We start from the raw sequence: 21,749 nt of genomic DNA, 5'->3' as shown, positions 1-21,749 counted from the left end.
TCTGTCAGTGTATTTTCAAATCTCCCCAGTTAACTGCGTCTCATCTTTTGATCACCATATTTATTTGCATATTTACTCCTTGGTTTTCCCTGTTCATTTTCCAGTCTCGATGTAACTTCACAGATGTCAGACCTGTCTCATTTCTTCCTTGTGTCTGGCTTTGTGGTTGTCTTGAGTTTTGTGGATTTGGATTCCCAGTGCTGGCAGCACTTTTGGTCTTGTTTGTGTCAAATATATGCATTTTTTCTCCTTTGTCACCTGCCTGCCTCCTACATATCCCTTTTGCATTTAGATATTCACCTTATACAACATTCGCTCTGAACCACTGTTTTGCTTCAATCACTGATGGAGGAGATTTTGTATTGGTAATTTGTTGTAATTATTATATTGGAAGATGCAGAAATGGTGTCAGAAATTGTTTTTTTCACGTGTACAGAGCTAATTAATTTTTGAATATGGCTCAGTACTAGGCATTATACTGATAAATAAGTTTATTATTTATTTTTCAATTTACTCTTCTGCTGTTAAGACTGTACTTGCTTACTATTGTTACCTGGGTGCATATTGTACTGAAGGACATGTATAAAGATCCAATGCGGAGGAATGGGCAATTGAGAAAAGGGCAGAACAAATTTAGGGGGCACATACATAAAGCATCCCTGACACTGGCATATCAGTTTTCTCAGCAATTAATGAAAGATAGCTTTTATTTCCTCCAAGGAAGCCAAGAGCAAGTTCAGGTCCGCTAGCTGTCCGCAAAATCAATCTAAATCTGGAGCCTACACTAAATCTTGTAGGTTTTCCAGGATTTTTTTAATGACCTGTCTTGTTCTTTACATGGTTCACAATCTGATTATTAGTAGTGGTGTAGAAGAGGCTAATTGAAGTGTCACTCAGCTCCTAAGTATCATCCTATTTTCCCTTTACTATGCTGAGAGGAAAATTATCTATTTGAATAAGTCATCAGCACTTGAAAAATGGAGATGGCTGTTGAATATTTTCTGAAGGCACTCTGAGTGAAGAACCTCTACTAATGAAAAGCCAAACGTAAAACTGGACTGTTACATTGCATTGTACTTCATCAGAATACAATACACAGTCAAAACCAGATAAATATATATTCTGTATAAAAAGACATACGCATTTTTTTTATCACCTGTCTTGAGTTAAATGAGACCAAACGTTTCTTATTTTAGCATAGTTACAATTGTCAAAATTTATACTTACTGAATGGTACCAGCACCACAATGTGATACTGCAGTCCCCATAATTCACAGTTAGTTTATGTGCGTTGGCCAAAACAAAAAGGTATTTCTAAAATTGTATACTTAAAAAAAATTCTCATCCACAGCAAAGGGAATCTTTGGGTATGGACTCTAAATTGGATAAATGTGCCATGTTGCTCCTAAATTAAAGCACTTTACTAAAATCAATGATGAATGATTTCTACCATGAAAAATATCTTTCCAAACAAATAACTAAATGAATAAAACCTGTTGGTGATGTATTTCTTAAAGCAAAATAAATGGTGGATCCCAGAATACCAATACATTTACATTTTCCTCTGCTAATGTATTTACAAAATCTTGGCAGAAAAGGCTGTGAAAAAGCTGGGAAGCTGAACAAACAAAGTGATTTATTGGAAAAAGAGGTTAAGGTATAAAACAAACAGCATCTAACAGGATTGCCCACACCTGCTAAAGAAACAGTTGGCATCCTTTAAACCAGAGCGTATTCTATTACTTCGAAAATGTGATTAGCCTAGTATCAAGACCGAGTAATTCCTAAGTGCAGGCAAGCTGGAAAGCAATTGGCTTGGCTGTGCATTCAGTTAAGGAACAAAAAACATTAAAACATAAATGCATTAAAAAATCCAAAAATACTTTAGCAAAGAGAAATGTAGGTGCAAGCGTCTGAAGTAATCCAGCTGAGTATATTAGTAAAGAATTATTTCATGTATATTGGTAAAGAATTATTTAATGTTTTACCTTATGTTTAGAGTTCTCTGACTCTTGAAAAATATGCAGTTATCTTGTACTATGTCCGTACAGTCAGCTTAATGTTGCCCCTTTAATTGCAGAAAGAAATCCTTAGATAGAAAACATGAGGGTGTCTGAAATGCTGCTGGTGTCAAGTCCCAACAAGAAAGGATAATTGGAGAGGTATCCTGACATCATCTTCAAAAATTGATGTCAGCTTTGCCTAACCATTCAGGTTACCAGAGCACTTGATTTGACAGAGATTTTAAATATTTTTCAGCAAGTCAGCAATCTAAGCTTAAACTCAGAAATTAATCAAGTTACCATGGTTATCTACTGCCTGGCTGTTAAAACTGATCAGAGAGGCCAAGTTCTTACAGTGGAGGAACAAGGGAAATTCACCCTCATGTAAAACATAGATGGTACTGATAAAACTATTGCAAAGATGTAATTCCTTTGGTTCAATGTAGAACCTCCAGTTTCAAACTGGTTCTATTTCTTTCTCCCTGAAAATGTTCCTACCCAGCATCGAGGAAAGCCTAAGTTAAGGGAGCACAAAAGCCAAGACTAAAAGACATATCTAAGATATTGCAGGTGGTTGGATTTCTTGCTTAGAAAGAATTTTTTAATTCAGTGCAGACCTTGGATGCCCATCAAGGCAAATTCAATTTATTTAGACCAAAAAAATTAGACTACAATGCATCTGTTGATCCCAAACCTTTTGAAAATGAGTCCCCATTTGGTGGAACAAAATTTTCTTGGACATTCACATCAGTAAGACTGAATAGAAATGGATAAATGTTTTCTTTAAAAAAGTAAAAACAATTGTCTGTTGGCTAAGTAGTTTTTATTCAAATTTCTTATCTTTTTTGCTTCAGTTTTGTTTCTTCAGTCCTACTTATCAGGTTCTTACAATGAAAGATGCAATAAAGTAGGAAATTGATGAAAAATAATTTTTTTATTAAATTCTCCATCAGTCTTAGCTGTTTAAAACAGTCTGAATGACAATATATTTATATTTTGAGAATGAAGCATCAAGTAAATTTGGGTACTAAACAATTTTACTTAATATTTTTATATTGAGTTCTTGGACTCTAATTTCATATGTGTGCATATTTTACGCTGTATATGCCCGACAGTGTCTTACCTGAAGACATGGAAATAAGTAATAGACAACTTGTTCTAGGTGCAAATGAGACGTGCTGTGTGGTGAGCTCTGGCTAGGCAGCCTTTTCAGTCATGTTATAAACCACAACAACTGAGGATAACTATTCAAATGTAAGCTACGGACGGGTGTAGCTATATATATTTTTGTAAGCATATATAAAAAAAACATTAATCTCAGTGTAATACTGACAACATTGAAGAAAATGTATTGTGTTTCGGAAAAAAAAAAAGAGTTTCAAAGAATATTTAGTGAAGTTCTTCTGTAAGTTCAACATCAGGATATTCGTCTTTTCTCCTCCTTTCATCTCTTGCTGTCCTCATTTTTCAATAGGTTCAAAACATTTATACAGCGGCACACCATCAGTACTACTCAGACAGGCCCTGCATCTGATTTAAGGCAGCATTTTGTTTTTTCTTTATGTCAGAAAATACTGTTCGCTTCACAACATATCCTCTTGCACTGCTTTGTCTGTGGTGGCAGCTGGTCGTACTCCCGTCATCAAAGCTCATATATCAATTTCTTACTCAAAGTAATGACTAAGAGACTGCAGACAAAACATCTCAGACTAAAGACAACAGATCTGTCCATGCATTGCTTGATTTTAAGGCTACTTAATGTTATGATTACAGTCTGACACAGTTCCTTATTGGGTGAAATCTTTGTACACAATTGCTCCAGCTACCATTCCAACTTATACCACAGGTCTCAGACCAACAGGAAACTGTAAAGAACAGGAAGGAAAAATAAAGAGAAACAATAGTAGATATCATGTAAGATTAAGTCCATTTATATACCAGGACAGCAGGTGTGAGTCACAGATGCAAGGACTCTGGGGAATGTAGGGTCATCCCACTCCTGCTTAGGTTCCTATTTTGTGTATTGCCCTTCAGGTACAGTCAGGCGAAACATATGTCATCTTGTTCCCCTGCCTAATACGACTCCCCAAACAAAGAAAAACAGCACTCCATTACCAGACACTACACTTTCTCACAGATCCCTAGAAAATGCTTTAAAACGTATGCTAAAGGTTGTGTGCAAGTTTATAAAGCTGGACTTAAGAGGTGATGATGAAAGAAAAGAATAATTTTTAGTTTTGTTGATAAAAATGATACTTTGTGTCAAGCGTGGGCTTAATTGTTGATGTATTTATTTTGATTCTAGAATTGTGCCTCTCATTGTGAGAGAAATTTGCCGTAGCAATGTTATTTCTATTAGTTTTTTTTTTCTTTTTTTTCTTTCAGACTTTTATTTATAAATTTTCAGATGAGTTGTTGCTGTTATTCCTTCTGGTTTGGGATTCTGTCCAGTTTTAGGACAGTGTCCCTATGACTTAGGATACTGTCTAGTATCCCAATACTATCCTAAATATGTTTGGTAGCAACTCAATCTAAAAACTGGGATCAAATTATCTTCCTTGATAATTGTACAAAGATAATCAATTGCAGATAAATTTGATACATTTCATTATAAAAAAGTGTTTATTTTCCCTTCTAAGTCACTTTTTCATTCAACGTTCAGATAAACTTGCCATGATTTTTCTTGTTTATTTATTGCGAACAGTTGCTGGCATGTTTGGAAATTCTTTTATTTTTGAATATCCTTAGCGGTTTGATTATTCTTTTAGAAATTAGGATTGCTAATTACTTTGTACTGTAAATAATTAGAGTGTGTTGGGGTCGTACAGTATTGTAGGCGTAAAGTGATAATCATTCTCTTTGTAAGTGACTGAATGAGAAAATACGAGACTTATTGTTCAATAGTTTTGCTGGACCTTTCTTCTTAATTAGAATTGAGAACCCTGAAGTTTGAGAATTTCTCTATACAGTATTTTGTTAAGAGTTACACCATCTAAACTAGTCGTGTAACTTCAGGAATCTTGGACATGTAAAAACCTGTTTCTGTTGTAATGCAATTTAAATTTAAGGTAGCTTGACTTGCACATAGTTTTCTTAAGATGTCAACATTTTCTCTAGAGTCATTTGTGTATGAAGGCAAATTCTTAGTTTGGTGCATTTGGGATGCAAAGACTTTGAGGCTCCTTTCGCATTTTCAATTAGGACCACTGGCAAAACATTTACAGCCCAGTTAACTGAATATTATTTATTGGCTGAATCAGCAACAGTGCTTTTTTGCATTTCAGCAATTTACTTTCTTTGAAAAAATACTCCATTTCCATGTTTATGCCATCTTAATTGAAAATAGCATGGTTTACCTCGAGCATGTGTGTCTCTTTAAATTAATAAGAAAATCCACAGAATGGTTTTACAGTTGAGGGGGGAATATGATGTTTAGAACCTTTTTTTTTTGTTTCACAATTTTTTTTTCTGTACATTTTATTCGTACTTTTCTCCTGCTGACATATGATAAGAGCCTGGTTGAGGTGAAATCCATAGTTCACCAAATGAACAAGGTAGGAAACGTGCAGGCTTAATATATCAGATGTGAAACAACAAGTACTCATTTCCCTTACAAGAAAGAATCCTGACTTATGCAAAACCCTGTGACCCTTAACAAGCTTTCTTGAGGTGCATGCTGCTGACCACTGCTCTTTACCTGTCCTCTAGATGAGCAAGGCAAACAAATTTATAGCCCTGTTTTGCATGTAAAAACCTATTTTCCACGGTGCACTGAAGATGATATTCAAATTGAGGAAAAGTCAAATAAGCCAGCCAGCCAGCAATGAAGCAGAGAGAATTTGACTGAGTCAAAAGAGCTTTAGACTTAAGCAGGCAGAGCACTTTGGTAAGGAAACAACATTTGGTCAGATTACTGAAACAAAGGGACATGCTTGTTTAGGAGTTCTACTCTGACTCATGAGCTGCTTAACATCACTCTCCAGCCTACGATAAACATGTGACTGACATGTAGTGTCATGCTGTAGTTTCTGATAGACTGGAATCTCCCTTTAGATATTTGGATGTTAAGGACGCAATGATGCCCATTGTGGGAAATAAGACTCCTATTGTGCTGTGATTTAGTGTCATTCATAAAATATCACACTTTAAACATGTTGAAATTTTACAGTATAATAAAACACATTGCACTACAGAGCTCAATCATAAAGATCAGTAATTGATCTTTATGATTAATTACTGTGTATTATCACACGTGTAGGTGTATTATCATACACATGTGGTCAAAATTGTTGGTATTCCACTCTTAATTAGAGGAACTTTTAAATAATGTAATTGTATTCAAAAGAGCATCAAGCTGCTTGGAGAGGGTCTTATGGTCTTTACCTGTAAAGACCATAATCTCCTAGGACTCCTAGGACTCCTTTGGTTCCTGTAATTCATATTCAGTGTTGTACACACACCATGCCACCAAAACAGCAAAATGACTACTTGTCACATTTTAAATGGGTAGACTGATTGATTATAAGCTTGAAGACACCTCGGATGCCAACGACACATCTTGGTATAGCATGTCCCTTTTTGTTAAGTTATTTTTGTGGTTCCATCATTTTTGCCCACGCGTTTCATTCGTTTTTTAAAGACTTACTATCTGATTTTCATTTATTAATTTTCAGTAAATGTTTTATTTAGTTTTTTTTTTGTCAGTTTCAAGTTACTTCTGTGATACAAACAACGTTGTCCTCGTGTGTCTGTAGGCATATTTTGTTATCCAGCAGCAACTCGAGTTCTCAGTGCATTTACACCTTAAGTTGTTTCTGTTCCCCATGAACCCTGCTGTTTCCTTATTTTAGCTCTTGCCATGCAGCTAGAATTAAATGTTATTTCAAGGCATAATTATGTCTTAGGTTTATATCAGCAAAGTCAGCAGAGGGCTATCCCACAGAGAGCAATTGGTGTAGCATGTAGGTGGGACAAGTGCAGGAAAGAAAGATAAATAACGGAAAGTTAAGTGTAGCACAGCTCAGTCATGTGAAGGCATAAAGTAGAAATCAGTTTATCATTGCTGATCAGAATAAATTGTTTGTTTGCTTTTTTTTTTCTTTTTCTTTTTTTGCTTCGTGTGTGTGTGTGCGCGTGTGTGTGATTTCCAACAAGCAAATTGTTTCAGCTGGAGGTTTCTTCTAATCCTGTACTGCAATTCTGGCTTTTAAAGATATGGTGGCGTTTGAACACAGTAAGATGAGAAAGTTCTAACGTGGGACAGACATAAGAAGGTTCTATTTTGAGGCAAGCTAAGATATTTCCTTAAGTATGTTTTACTGCCTAGACATCAGCATGTGGTTTAAGGGCTTAAACCTAATCAAACTTGTGCATGAAAGCACAAGTAAACAGCAGCTGGAATCTTAGTGAAAAAAAAAAATTCTAAGGATAACAGGCATCTCCAGACTTTGTATTGCATTTTTGCCTAGCACTTTTCAAATCAGCTTTTAAAAGCAAGGCCATGGACCTCTCATAAAGAAGCTCTTCATTTCAATACACAGTTTTGAAAGTGTGAAGTGTGTTTTCTGTCTTTATGCAAATAGCAAAGATGCAGTTTTGTTTGATGCAAAATCAATGTTTATTGTGTGGGAGCTTCAGGTGTAGCCTTGAAAGGCTGTGAAGGTCATAATTTGGAATCTAGTTTAGAGGAGTTTAATGTGTGACTTATTTATCAACCAACCTTGAAAGCTGTTTTTGATTTTATTCTTGCATGGGGCTCTTAGATCTGTTGCCTGAATTCCTGCTTTGCCAGGGATAATTTTGGGGGATTTAATGGGATCCTGGAGAATTTTGCATGCCAAGGACAGCATTTGGATTAGGTGAAAAGGAAACAAATCTATTGTCCAGGTTTTTTCTGAGCAATAGGGAGGATGTTTCCATACACCTGAAAGGTTTCTGCAGTTTTAACATTGTTTTAAAGGTGATAAATCAAAATTGTCAAATTTAAGGCCGTTAAGAATTTTATACCTGGTGTTAGAAGTGTCTTTTGAAATATAGGAATCAATTTTTCAGATTATGGGGAGTCCCATTTTGAATTTTTATATGCTAGAGTTCACATTAGTTTGTTTAAATGTGAACTCCAGCAGATGTGCGGAGGGTATGTTTGATGCTGACATCATATTCAGTGGCTATTTGACATCTCAAATACTATGTGCTCAACCCAACTGGGGAGCTTACTCTGGTTAGCTGACGTTTGACTCGAATAGGCAGATCTTCAAAGTCCAGACAATGTTTATCATTATCAAAGGCGACAAAAATGTCCGTCCTCCATTCTTCTCCCATGAGAATGACCAACAGTGTATTTTTCAAAACATTTCTATATTTGGTGGAAGAAAATGAAGACTCACAGACAACATGATTTGAGTGGGATAGAAAAGAAGAAAAGCACAATGCATTAAATGTAGCTATGTGGATTATAATACACAACTAGAAATTGTCATATAAACTAGTGTTCGAAGAAAACTTGCTGTTTTCATATGCTGGATTTATTTGATAAAAACTCCTAAAAAAAGAAAAAGTCTGACTTTAAAAAAACAACTGAATATAATTGTCAGGTTTTGTTTTCTTGAGAAAGATAAATGAGGAAGGGACAATTAGAATCAAAATGATCAAAGTCTGCAGAAATTTATCACATGAAATGATTATTTTAGATTATGACTAACACCGGTGGTCAGAGGGACTCACTCCCAAAGCTGGACAGATGTAACAGTTGAACATGGGATTATTTCTCATGTCTTTTGCATTTATTAATTTTGTATGTTTTTCATTTGTCAAAGAAGTTACTCTTGCAATGAATAACTGCATGTAAAATTATAATTTTCTACATTCTTACATCAGTAAAATAATGCAATCAGAGAGCCTTCTCAACAACAAGGCAGATTCTAGAAGGAGAAAGCGTATCAACCCATTCAGGCTGGGTTTTCAAAAGACTTTTATGCCAACATGCACTAAGAACATTGTATTGTTAATGAGTTTGGTTCTGTTTCTGTTAGTGTTCATGTTTTTGTGTTAAATAAAAATTAGTTTGATTACAATATTACACAAAAGTAAGAATGTCTGCTTTTGCAACAGAATAAATGCATACAATTAGGAATGTACAATTCTTCTCAAAAAATACAAGAATGGGAAAATAATTTAATGATCTATTTGCCAAGTTAAGCAAATACATCAGGCTACAGATTATAATAAACTCCATGTTGTATAGGAGAAGAGGGTCATTGGATTGGGGAGAGAAGAAACCAAGGCAAGTGACTTGTAAACGAAGCTCAAGCATGATTCCGCTGCCTCTCATGTTTTTCTCCCCTACCTCCTTGCTTTCATCTCTCAACTCTTTCCAAGGCTGTATTCAAACACAGGTGTCTGTCTGCCAATTAAGATTGAAGCACAGAATGAACCCCTGAGAGGAGGAGCAAGGGCACGATACTAGGGAGACTGGAGAGGATTCATTTTTATGGAGCAAAATTATTCTATTGCCTACTCATAATCCAGTTAAATGTACGTTCCATAGAATATAGGCCGTGGAATCAAAAGTTTGATGTTATTGTATGTGATATTGTTTGTGTGTCTTTTTATTGGCCGTGTGACCACCTGTCCAGAGTGTACCTTGCCCATCTCTTAGTGACTCAAGGGGAAGGCTCCAGACCCAGGTTTGACTCTGGAACTCTATGAGCAGAATTATATTGGTACATATCTGTCCCTGCAAGACTTTGCAGTCACCTTAGATTATTAAATTGATCTGTCCAAGTAAAATTGAAAGTAAAGTAATTTGAAAGTAAAATTTTCAGCTACATTAGTTACTCCAAATAGCACAGATTTCTTGGATTTTTGTAGCCCTGCACTGTCTGTGCTTCGAGAAATTAACCAGTGAGACAAAAAAAGAAAAACAAGCAACAAAAAAACTATTAAGAAAATATTGCACTTTTCAAAAGGTAAGAAGGACTGAATGTAATTACTGTCATTGAATATGCTATACTTAAATTTAGGGTTAGGAGTAACTAGCAAACCTCATTTTTTTATTATAACTAAATGCCTATTTTGTATGTTACTCAAGTAATTGCGTTGGTATAAAGTAAAACGTATAATACAAGTGAAGACATTTTAAATTTTGGGGGTTTTTCTTGCAGCTTCGTGAACTACTTAGCTTGCGGTGTTCTATTTTGGGGTTAGTTGGAAATAGTTAATCTAAGATTAATTGTAAGAGCATCATCAGTTGTGATCCATTAGGGAAAAGGCTTCTTATGCTTCAAAAGGCTTTTGAATCAAATTATATTAACATTGTAGCCTTAAGATAGTTTTGGGAAACGAGGCTCTGAACTATCAGTAAGGAGCACGAAGAGAAAAATGTTAATTAAAATATAAAATGACTTAAAAACAAATTTCCACAGAGCTTCCCATTTTACTCTAAATGAAATGTAAATTGACAAAATGCCATGAGCATCGCGTGTCTCCCGACAAGTGTCCTTTTGTTAAAAAGCGCTCTGGAGGAAAACAAGATCTTGTCACTTTTGTAGCTCCCTCTAATACCTCACCATACTCTTTAATTCCATTAATTTAGACCTCTGCTCTTCCACTTTGCAGACTTGATTGGAATGAAATCTGGGGCATCGGCAGCAGAGATTCACATCTCCTGAGAATCATCTGTCTGATGAAGATTGAGTGAATGTCCTTCCCTAAAAGACAACTGGGTGATTTACAAATTTTAAAATACAAATTGATGCTGCTTACTTGCTGAACACACACTTATTCACAGGCACAGTCACACATGCTTATGTTCACAAACACTAGCTTTTCAAACCTTTCTGCTTCTGAATGAATAGTAGATATGCAGGCCTGGGAGAAATAAACAAAAATGTCACTTTCTATTTCGCTCAAAAAAAGACTGGCTGTCCATCAACCTAATGCGTCGCCAATAAGAATGAGTTATTTTCCCCTTTCTTCCATTTTTATTCAGTAAATGTAGATATTTTTAATTTTTTTTTTAAATGAACATAAGTAAGAGTACAATAAACTTATTTCACATTATCTGTGTGACATCCATATTGTTTCGGAGACATCTTTTATTTTGTGCAGATTATTTACTTATATGACCTCTAGTAAATGCAGAGGTGGTGGTAGATCAGCAGAGTTTATTTAGGTTACAGGAATATAATGGCACAGAAGGTTACAAATAGAACTGAGCTATGAGGTCACATTTTAATATGGGTTTGATAAAACAAATATTACAAATGCCAAATGTTGTTTTTTCGATTATCTATTTGTAAGAGCAAAGCAACCCTATAATCACAAAAAAATGTTGTTGGTATGAGGGCCATCAAATTAGACTAAAAGAATCTAGATATAATTTGTCAAATGAAGGTTTCACTTAAACACATTTTTTGTTGTATATTTAATTGACGTTCTTAAGCTTCTTCATTTCTGTTGGGTTAAAGATTGAGCTTTTTAATAGACTATCAAGGCAAACGGTCTTTAAGTTAGCCTTTTAATAGATGAACTATGGAAATAACAGATCATTTCAACTGTAAAGGTAAGATTGCTTTATGGTCTATCCTTAATTTTAGAAAAGAACCTCGAAAACCTAACAAACTATGTCAGTTATTCAGCAATAAGAAAGAGACAAGATAACAAGGCCGTTATGGCTCCTGATCAAAAAATGCAAAAACCCATTTGAATAAGGATTTTGTGTTTGCTACTGGTGCGGTGTGACCATAAAAGAAAGATGAAGTTAAAAGCCATAGTACTGGATGAATAATAGTAACAATGATATTAATAATACACTTAATCTAAGTCTGTAAAATAATTTTGATGGGGGCGGGGGGCAACTCTTGTGCATTACGTTTGGATGGATATTACTTTTTATTAGTTTTTTCTTAAATATCTCTTTGGCTCAGTGACTGTTTTATTGTCCCCAGTGGCTGTTAATGTTCAGTTTTTTAAATAATATAGTACTAAAAAAGTACAACTAAACTTCCAAATCTAGTTCTATTTTTGTTTTAATTTAATTGCACAAATATTAAGAGTATTCCAGTGCAGGCATTTTTGGCAGCACAATTTATGGAAAATGGAAACATATATTATCTGCACCACCTTTTTTCTGGGCAGCTCAAAATCTGTATTGCTGTAGTATATTTTTGATCTATTTTTTGAATATTTTTTTGTGTTCTTTAAATGTTCCAAGTATTTAATAAGCAATGTGTTCTGTTATAGTATCTATTTCTCCTGCTTGTTACAATGATCAGAGACAGTTTTGCCTGTTTACACCTGCTTTTCAGCTTTTTCCAAAAAAGAAACAAAAATAGACAAGTTTTAGTAAATTGCATTGCAGGTGGTAAATCATTGCATATGCATATCCCAATATTTTGCCTTTCCAATGATGAGCATGTGTTTTGAATTGATAAATGCAGACACTAAATTTATTGTGCCTCCTATTCCCCTCATTTTACTGACGTAATCCTATTTGTGTGTTGTTTGTAGATCAGGTAGGCTTACGGTATTAAGTTTGTCTTTGTCCACGCAAATCATTAGAATATCAGATCCACTGTGTTTTCAGCATAAATGTTAAATATCAATTTTATATATATTATTTGCATTCCATTATTCCCACTGTAAATGATTGTAGTAAAAATCTGAAACATGAGTTTTAGTCATACTGATGTTCTTCTGCTGCTTTTATTTTACAACAAAGCAGAAATGTGGTTTTGAATAATTCTCAATTTATTAATCATAACAGATATTGCAATTTCTTGATTTATTAAATTTTTTTGTATGCACTACCAAAGACTGGTTCTACTGTAGCAGTGTTTTTTAAAAGATAGACTTTGACATTTGAATCAGAAATTTGCCTCTGAAATTACTTTGGTGGTACCGTCTCCCTCTGCATGTTTCAGAGGTATTGTTGTATCCAGATTTAACCCACTGAATGACTTGAGAAACAGTTTCTTTGCCATACTTTTTATTGAGCTTTGACATGCTGACATGAGGAATTAGTGGATAAATAAGATTCTTAAGAATTCTTCATTGAATCTGAAATGCTCTGTGTCATTAATCCTGTGCCTTGACATGGGGACTTGCATATAAATGCAACCCTTATTCTGGCTCTGATCTGTCATAACTTTACAACACCTGATGAGTAAAGTATATTTATACTGCTTGTGATATTACAGTAAAATACTTGAAAAACCATGATACTGACTCATGTGGTTGTTACTTTAACATTTACTGTGTGCTGCAACATTCTATCACATACCGCAAAACGCCTCCAGATGTTTTTACGTTCTGATCCGAGTAGACTGAGGTATTTTGGAAGCAAAATGGAAGAGGTACACCTCACTACCTGACGTAAGCTTAACTTAAATGCTTCCAATATTACTAGATCCAACATCTTCGTAATGGAGAAAAAGTCAATTTTACTGTACTCTTAAACTTTCTATTACCTACTTCAGGTTTTGTTCCCTTTTGCTTTTCAGTAGCCTGAATGATGATCCCCTTAATACTTCAATATTTCATACAAAAATAGTTTTCTTTTAAATAGTTTATCATGTGTAGTACCTCACAAAAGGTGAATATAAACACATCACTAATCAAATAAATATAATTTTTTTTTAGGTTTCAGACATACCATTCATCAATTAGGGCAGATGAGACTAAGGGTGTTTTCACACAATAGCTCTGTAGACTCGGTTTGATTGGGGAGCAAAATTACAACATTTGCTATATTTTTTTCAGCTGGTGTGGTTTGATTTCACATTACATTAAAGCGGCGGTTTCTGATATGAGCAACAGCTGTGGAGTGGCATGAGACATCTCCAACCAGCTCCTGCAGGTGTCATTACTGTGCATTGAGTCATGTACACAAAATCAAAGTGTTCCAATATGGGATGAGCAGGAATCAGTCACAAAAATGGTGATAAAGTCTTGATTTCTTACCTGATTTCTACAAAATATGGCTTAAATTAAAGCTGGGAAAATGGCTGATGTTTTGACGTGTAGGACATGAATCTATAAACAGTTTGATTTCTATCGGTTCTGTCTAGATGAGAGGACTAAGTGAATTTCTCTTTTATATTGGTCAATAATTACATTGACATAATTATACAATTTAAACTATGGCTCCTTTATGAAATATTTGATCCTATTTGATGATTGTTATGAATATCATCATGTTCTACAAACAAGCAAGACAATTAGTCCATCCTCTTTAACCAACAGATCAAATTCATTTTATAAATCATACAAAATTATTTCTTTTTGCCTCTAGTAAAAAACCACAAGGCATTTGTCCCTGTAGTGCTCAACATGCACATTTTGGCTCTACAGACCTAGAATTCCCTGCATTATAGTTTGCTTCCTGCATTGGAATGGTCTTTGGTTCTGTTGCATCCACATGTGCATTTGAACAGTGCCAGATTTCATGTCAACTGAACTGGGACCTAGGTTCCAGTTCGGAAAAAGCAAACTGTCAGGCCGGGTTTGCTTTTTTTGGTCAGTTTCATTGTGCATTCACCCTTCCCAAACTAATTAGACCTTCTAGGCAAACGAACTGGAGTTTGATTAAAGTGTAGTAATCAAGATTGGTGTGAACGCACCCTATGACTGATTCCAGTCAACAAACGATTTTTCAGAACCTCTCTAGAACAAAAATGTACTTTTATATGGATGGCATTAAGAGTAATGAAATAGCTGTAGTGATCCAAACTGTCCTAAAACGAAAAAATGTTTTGTCTGTCATTGTCAGACACTGACATGTCTCTGTGTTAGCTCTGCAAATGGGTAAACCCACTCAAAGTTTGAAGAAATTGTACACTATTTTTCACAAAAAGCTGAAGGCCTTTTAAACTGCACCAACAAATTGTGATTCTCTCACAGAAAAGCTGCTCCTAAGATTAATCAAATCCTTTTTTTAGGAGTTCAGGCTTAGCTTTCCTCTCTTCCTTGACCATGGTGTACACAACATTAAACGATCTGTGATGCAAGTGCTTCACTGAGAGGGAATTGCTCTTTATTAGCAAATCCTTGACATAAATATTCATCAATGAAACAATTCTTACTTTATGCCTCCAGATCATATATCTTATGTGTGATCAATAGAGGCAGAGGAAGAAGGAAGCAAATGATGTCGCCAGCAACATGATAGGTCCAGGTCTAGTGTTATATGAACTTGAAACACATGGATGCTTAATAATTAAATGAGACGCAGTACATAAAAACTAGGACAAGTCTTAGCTGACTAATCACAAAAACGGATCTCTGCAAATGAAATGTATTGATCCATGAAGCAGATTTCTCTGTGCTGCAGATCAGTTTGTTATGGGGCACTTAGATCAAGAAATATACAAAAACCTTGAATAAATTATTACAATATTTCCTTCTACATTCAATGGTCTCACTTTAGAAATTTTTTGGATAATAATAATTAGCACTTATTATTGTTATTATTAAAATAGTGACATCCATATTCTCCATTGCTCAATTATATTTAAATAAGACAAAGGTATTGCTGATTGTTCCTATGAGATGCACATATTTGAAGAATATTGGAAGTATAGGTTATCTATCTTTTGAATCCATGGTGAACAAATTGTCAAAAAGCCACATGACAAATAATACACACTATCTTATGCTCAAATGAAAAGCATTTGTCATAGTGATGCAACAGTTTCAGCATGACCTCTAAATGTACATGAACTGCATTAAATCTATTGTCTGGCAGAACAACCCACAGCTGAGTCTGGACAACCAAAAATGAGTTCTGATCATTTTTGCTGGAATTTGAATCGGATTATGATTATGTAAAGTACAAGATGACTATACCTCCCTGATGTAATTTAGGTTTATGCAATTTGTGATTTTTATCCTTTTAGATGTTTTATATGCATCCTTTTATATACAATGCTGTGAAAAGCACAACATTATTTTTACTCTTTTTGTTAAAAAGATTAAAAATAATATAATTTTTTAAATTGTCTAATTTTTTTATCTGAAACTTGTCTGGAATAAATCTTTAATGCTCTAAATATACAGTCCTCTACATCCCTCACAATAATTTACAAATCCTCTTCCATTGTGTAAAACATGGAATAATTTATTTGACTGAATTATGTTGTCACTGTGATCACGATAAAACCCACAAACGGCTCGGCTTCATCTAATTTCAACAAAGGATTTGGATCAGATTCAGAAATCCTTAAATATGTCCAAATTCTTCAGATATTAAAAAAAATAATAAATTAAACCAGGTTAAGGTCTATCCTACAGAAAAAAACGTATGATTATTGTATATCTACATTTATTTGCGCACATACATCATTTACTCTTTCTCCTCAGTCTCAGAGTACTTAATCTCCTGTGTTATTTGTTTTTTCTCCCCCACTCATCATGATTTTTTTTTTGTACAAAGTACAACTCTGTTATCCTCTTGTTTGGCTGCAGTGATGTTATTGTTGTGTGCACTTGTTAGGTGCATTGATGAAAAGACCACCTGTCATCCACTGGGCCTTCGATTAGATTAGGAGGTCGGTTGGATGGATTAAATTGATATGAAAAGACTCGACCCAAATGCCGTGCATGCTTACTGTTCCAACGCAAAGCACTGCAGACTGGTTGGCTACTTCTTTAGTAATAAAAATGAACACAGCTTCTTGTTAAGTCACAACCTTTATGGATAAAACTACAGACATTTAATAATTATTTCTAACTTCAGAAGCTGATTTGTGTCTTATTGGTCCTGTATTCACAAACCACTATTTCCTCTACTACAGTTCAGATTGTTTTAAATTTAAGTTTTATTTCAGAAGAAATGCAGGTTTATACACAACATATTTCAAATGTTCTATTCCTTTTGATGGCTTTACAGCAGGTGAAAATTTGCTTTCAATTTTTGAGTAAATTTGAACATTATATGAAGCTAATAGAAAACTTGGCATTAAATTTAAAAAAAAGTATAATGTTACAGTCTACACAATTATGGGGAAGACTCCTGACTAGAGAGTTGCCCAGCAGACAGACAATAACACCTGTTCATTGCCAAAGAAAGTGACCACTCACATTACTGTACCATACATGTTTATGGAAAGTTTAGCCAATGATGGGAGAGATTAACAAAGCTACTACACACAGAGACTTATCCAGTACATGAGCTACAAATGTCCCCTTGTGATAAGCTGCTCCAGACAAGAGAGGTTGTTTGAATGATTTGGGACCCATGTCATGCAGCCACAGTGGCTGGCAGAGTTTTTTTTTTTGTTTTGTCTTTTGATCATAAACCCCACAAGTACAAGCACATTTTTATAAAAAATATATGACTTATTCTGAGCTGTATAAAAACTGATTTATTGACAAGAAGTTTATCACGCATGCACTTATACAGAATAATTTAACATTAAACACGGACACCTTAACAGAGATGTAATGTAGTAATTACTAACAGGAAACCTTAACGTCACATCCCTAACATTCTTCCAGTCATTTTCTGTGTTGAACATTTCCACATTTTGGCTACAACTCTCCCACATAGTATTTAGTGAAGATGTGTCTAGTCATTTTTAAACATTTTGAAATAGTATCAGTAGCTGTTTTCAAACTGTTCTATTTGTTTCCCCTTACTTACTACATTTTCTATTGAAATTCACAATTATTCTTATTACTAAAAACATCTCAAACGCCGTCATCATTCCTGTGCTATTCAAGTATTTTTCTGAATGGGTTTATGCGCTTTTTAGCTTTTGTTGTAGTTTTTCTGACCTGTCCCGTCTCGTATCCGCTCACTTTTCTTGGACTCTGGTAGCTGAAGTGACTCTATTTATAACCCCTGGAGAAGAGGGACAGACCAAGGAGAACCAAGGTATTTCATTGTATAAGCCCAATGTCTGTCAATAAATCAACAAATCAGCTTTCGCTGTTGATAAAAATTATATTTAATATACGTTTTTTATTTGTGAAATTATTACAACCTCGGGCCATCCTGTATAGAGTATGTGCATCAGTCTTCCCCTGGACAGAAGTTCAAACAAAATGCAGTTGCTTCTGTCTGTTCAAATTGTCTACATGCCACAGTGGCGAGTGAGTTGTTCCAATTTACACGCCACTTCAAACTTTTACCCGCATTTAACCAATAGCGGGTGATAATTTCCACATGTCGTTGTGATATACCATAGATCTAATCTGTGCTGTAGAATTTCTGCAGGTGAAGTTTTGCAGTAATGTAAAAATAAAATAAATCCAATACAAATAATTGCATATAATGAAAAAATCAGTGTTTTAAATTAAATGTTTAAAATAAGTCTTTATGATGAGACTATTTATCCTCCATAGGTTCAGCAGGGACTTATGTAATGTGTAAAATTCTTGCGTCCTATGTTTAATGTGCAGTGTAAAATATGCAAATGTTAGTGGTCATTACAGTACCTTTAAATTAATATAAATTTTAGTAAAATCTGAGAATGGGTGAGGGTGTCTGACGTTGGATCTGGAGGGACTTCCAGTCTTCCAGGTCCAGTCTAACAGGCTACTTAGGAACAAAGTGATAAAAACTCGGAACAAATGGTCAGACCTTACTCAGACCTAGCTTCCAAAGTGTGTACAGAATGAGTGTGTATGAGCAATAAATGAAAACAAAAGGGTGGGGAACACAAATATGAGGACATAGCTTGATTTTTAGAGCATTCAAACACAAATGACTTCAAACAGATTGCAACATTATAGCATCAAGAGTGAAAATAAGAATCACAGCACACAATCAACAAGTCTTCAGCAAGAGGCATCAAATAAACATGTATTTAATAAATGAAGTCTGTTTCAGCCCTGACACATAAACAAAACTACATTTCCTACAAACTTGTGATGTGTAATGATGTCCAGTGGCTGGTCCAGGAGAAAGATTCAATAACTCATTTAGTCAAACGTTCGTTTGAGTAAATGGATGCCCAAAATATCTCTACCTTCATAAACTGAATATTTAAACAATAAATAATTTTCAGCTTCTGCACTTGTTCCTACTGTCTGTGTTTGAATAAATACATTCATAGTCTCTCTGTCATCTCTGCCTCATCCTTCATTTACCCTCTGGAAAAAAAAAAAGAAAAGAAAAAACAGCATAATATCCTTAGTTTTAGAAATATGACATCGAACTGGCTTCCATGGTGCTAATTACAGTAGCTGTGGATTAACAGCCTAATGTGCTGGGAATATGGGTAATGAGCAGTGGAGCTACTTTGAACTGAGAAGCAACTACAAAGCCGATAAATTGTACAGTTAAAACAACATGCAAAATGGGCCATTACTAACTAACTACTATGACAGGGTATATTTTTAGTCTGGGAAACAGGTGTTTTTCTGTTTTTTATTACAGTAAAAGGGTTATTTGTATGGATAACTAGGTGGTGATGCTTAATGCAATAACATCAAAAAACTCTTGTTTTTTTTACACTTAGTTCTAGATAAGTGTTAGCTTAGTTCTAGATAAGTGTTAGTGGTTTAATACTTAAAAGTATTAAACCACTATTCCTAATACTTTGCTTTTAGAAGGCTATGTTTGCAATTTATCAAAGTGGTCTTGATAAATATTTCTGGAGTTTTATTACTGCATCTGCACATGGGCAGGTGCACTAATATATATGTACATGTTATATATTGTATAACATATAGTTATATAATATATAAAACCAAGTCCCGAGGGAAGGTCTCAGAGAAACGTCATCCTTAAGTGAACTCATCTGCTATAAATCCAGGTTTCTGGATAATACCTTCTTGTTGCCAAAGTAATGTTTTATAGATGTCAAACTATTACTGTTTACTATTTACAAATTTATTTGCTAAGGTGTTTGTTCAACACAAACACCTTAGCACACTGATTGGGGATGGGAAATCTATCATCTATCATCTTTCCCTACATGACCACGAGTAACAGAAAGGTAGATTTAATGGTACATTTATAAAATAGAACAATGAATCATCCATTGTACTGAATCTTCCACAAGTGGTTTAGGATGTTTTAAAGCAGCACGTCCTACAGGCATCATCCAAACAGGAATATGCAGAATCTTGAATCCAAAATTGCGTGCAAACTGTAGTGCAAAGTTAAAGTTACCACATTAGGGTCAACAAGGGTCAAAGGTTTGGTGGCTCAGCACATGGTTTTAAGTATTTTTTTTAACATATTCTGAGAATAAATACATTTCTGTTTGACTGATGTTACATGTGGGCCGCTTATCCTCTTTCAGTTGTCGTTTTAGGAAACACACTGTTCTTTAATTAATCCACCTGTTCTTAAGCTCTCTGAATGAGAATGAAAAAAGTTGCAATCAGCTATTACATCTACAGCTTAGGCTAAGACAGTTATAAAAACATTAAATCTTCAAGTTCTCAAACCTGCCATATAAGTCAGCAAGGTTATCACAGATTCTTCATCCCAGTAGCTGTCAGATTTTACAACCATCATTGCTCCCAGCAAAATCAATGGTGTGTTGGTTTTTGGTGTAATGTTGCTGCCTCTTTCTTTCTTTTCCAAACCTAGTGATTGTGTAACCATCTTGGGCTTATAATGTATTGTTCTGATGCCATGTCATCTCCTTCAAGAATGTAACATGGAGAAGTGATCGAATCTTTACAGTGCACACATTTACTATTGTCACATTACTGTCAGGCCTCTAATATGACATAAAGCACCAAGTCTATATCCCTGGCAGATTTATATTGTGAGTAATCTTTCAATTTTACCAACAAGCTTGTTAAGACTTGAAAATAATAACAACCGTTTGGACCGACCTGGCCACAGTCTTGACTTGAGTTTGATTCAGAATTCTGTGGAAGAAACTAAAGCTTAGGGGTTGTCAAAGAATCATGTATCCCTCAAAGAGTTAAACCTCATCACCAAAGACAAATCATCAAAATTTAAGTGGAAACATGGAAAACGGTAGCCAGCATTTAGATGAAAGCTTTTAATGCTGTATTGGATTTTAAGAAGACTATACATAAACTTCAACGTGCTATTTTCTTAATACAATGCAAATATATGTACAATTGAGTTCCTCGTGAAATGCCTGCCTCATTTCCTTTCAGAAAGAAACTTCATGAATGAATGAAAACCCATTTAAAATCTAAGTCTGTTAGAGGTATGAACATTTTGAGCTTAACTGCATGCATGCTATATACAGCATTGCTAATCCTCTTGTTCAGTTTTTTCTTTTTTATAAATCTGTTTTCTGTGGCAGCTCGGGTTTGCTGGAGATCAAATTATGTTATGGTAGTCCACATTTTCTTCAAATTGCAAATATTATTCATAAAAGTCCCACAAACATGGAATTCCACACAAAGATGTTTCAATTAAAACAACCAGATTTTTTTTTTTTTTCAGAAGTGAAAGGATGTTCACCCCAGAGCCAAAGGTTAAAGTAAATTTAACAAGAAAACATTACTCAAAAAAGTATAAAAAAACTAAATGAGGGGTTACTCATTTTGTTACTCCTCTGTGTTAATCTCTTAAGTTTTTGCAAAGTGACAATTCTATTCAAATGTTTTTTGTTTTTTTTCCCTGTCCAACTCTGTCGTCTTGGTTTGTCGTCATGTCATGTTGTTACTTTAGACTGCGTGTAAAGCAAAAACAACTGGACGAATCCGTCTCTTTTGTTGCTACAACAACAACAAAAAATCGCTCTGACAGATTATCAGTAATTAAAAGGAACATAGACCTGATGGGACTCTCTTTTAATTTGGACT

The 21,749-nt window shown here is 34.7% G+C and overlaps 1 protein-coding gene across 1 annotated transcript in view; it reads left to right on the top strand.

Annotated features, from left to right (window-relative positions):
- The window catches only part of kirrel3b (kirre like nephrin family adhesion molecule 3b), a 204,815-nt gene that overhangs the window by 6,107 nt on the left and 176,959 nt on the right, over positions 1-21,749 (top strand). The gene's annotated exons all lie outside the window — the stretch shown is intronic.

The sequence above is a fragment of the Poeciliopsis prolifica genome, unplaced genomic scaffold, assembly GCF_027474105.1.
Source record: "Poeciliopsis prolifica strain line A6 unplaced genomic scaffold, Auburn_PproV2 SCAFFOLD004, whole genome shotgun sequence".
NCBI classification, from domain to species: Eukaryota; Metazoa; Chordata; class Actinopteri; order Cyprinodontiformes; family Poeciliidae; genus Poeciliopsis; species Poeciliopsis prolifica.
Note: the sequence above shows the minus strand (reverse complement) of the source record. Positions and strands in the feature narration are given on the sequence as shown.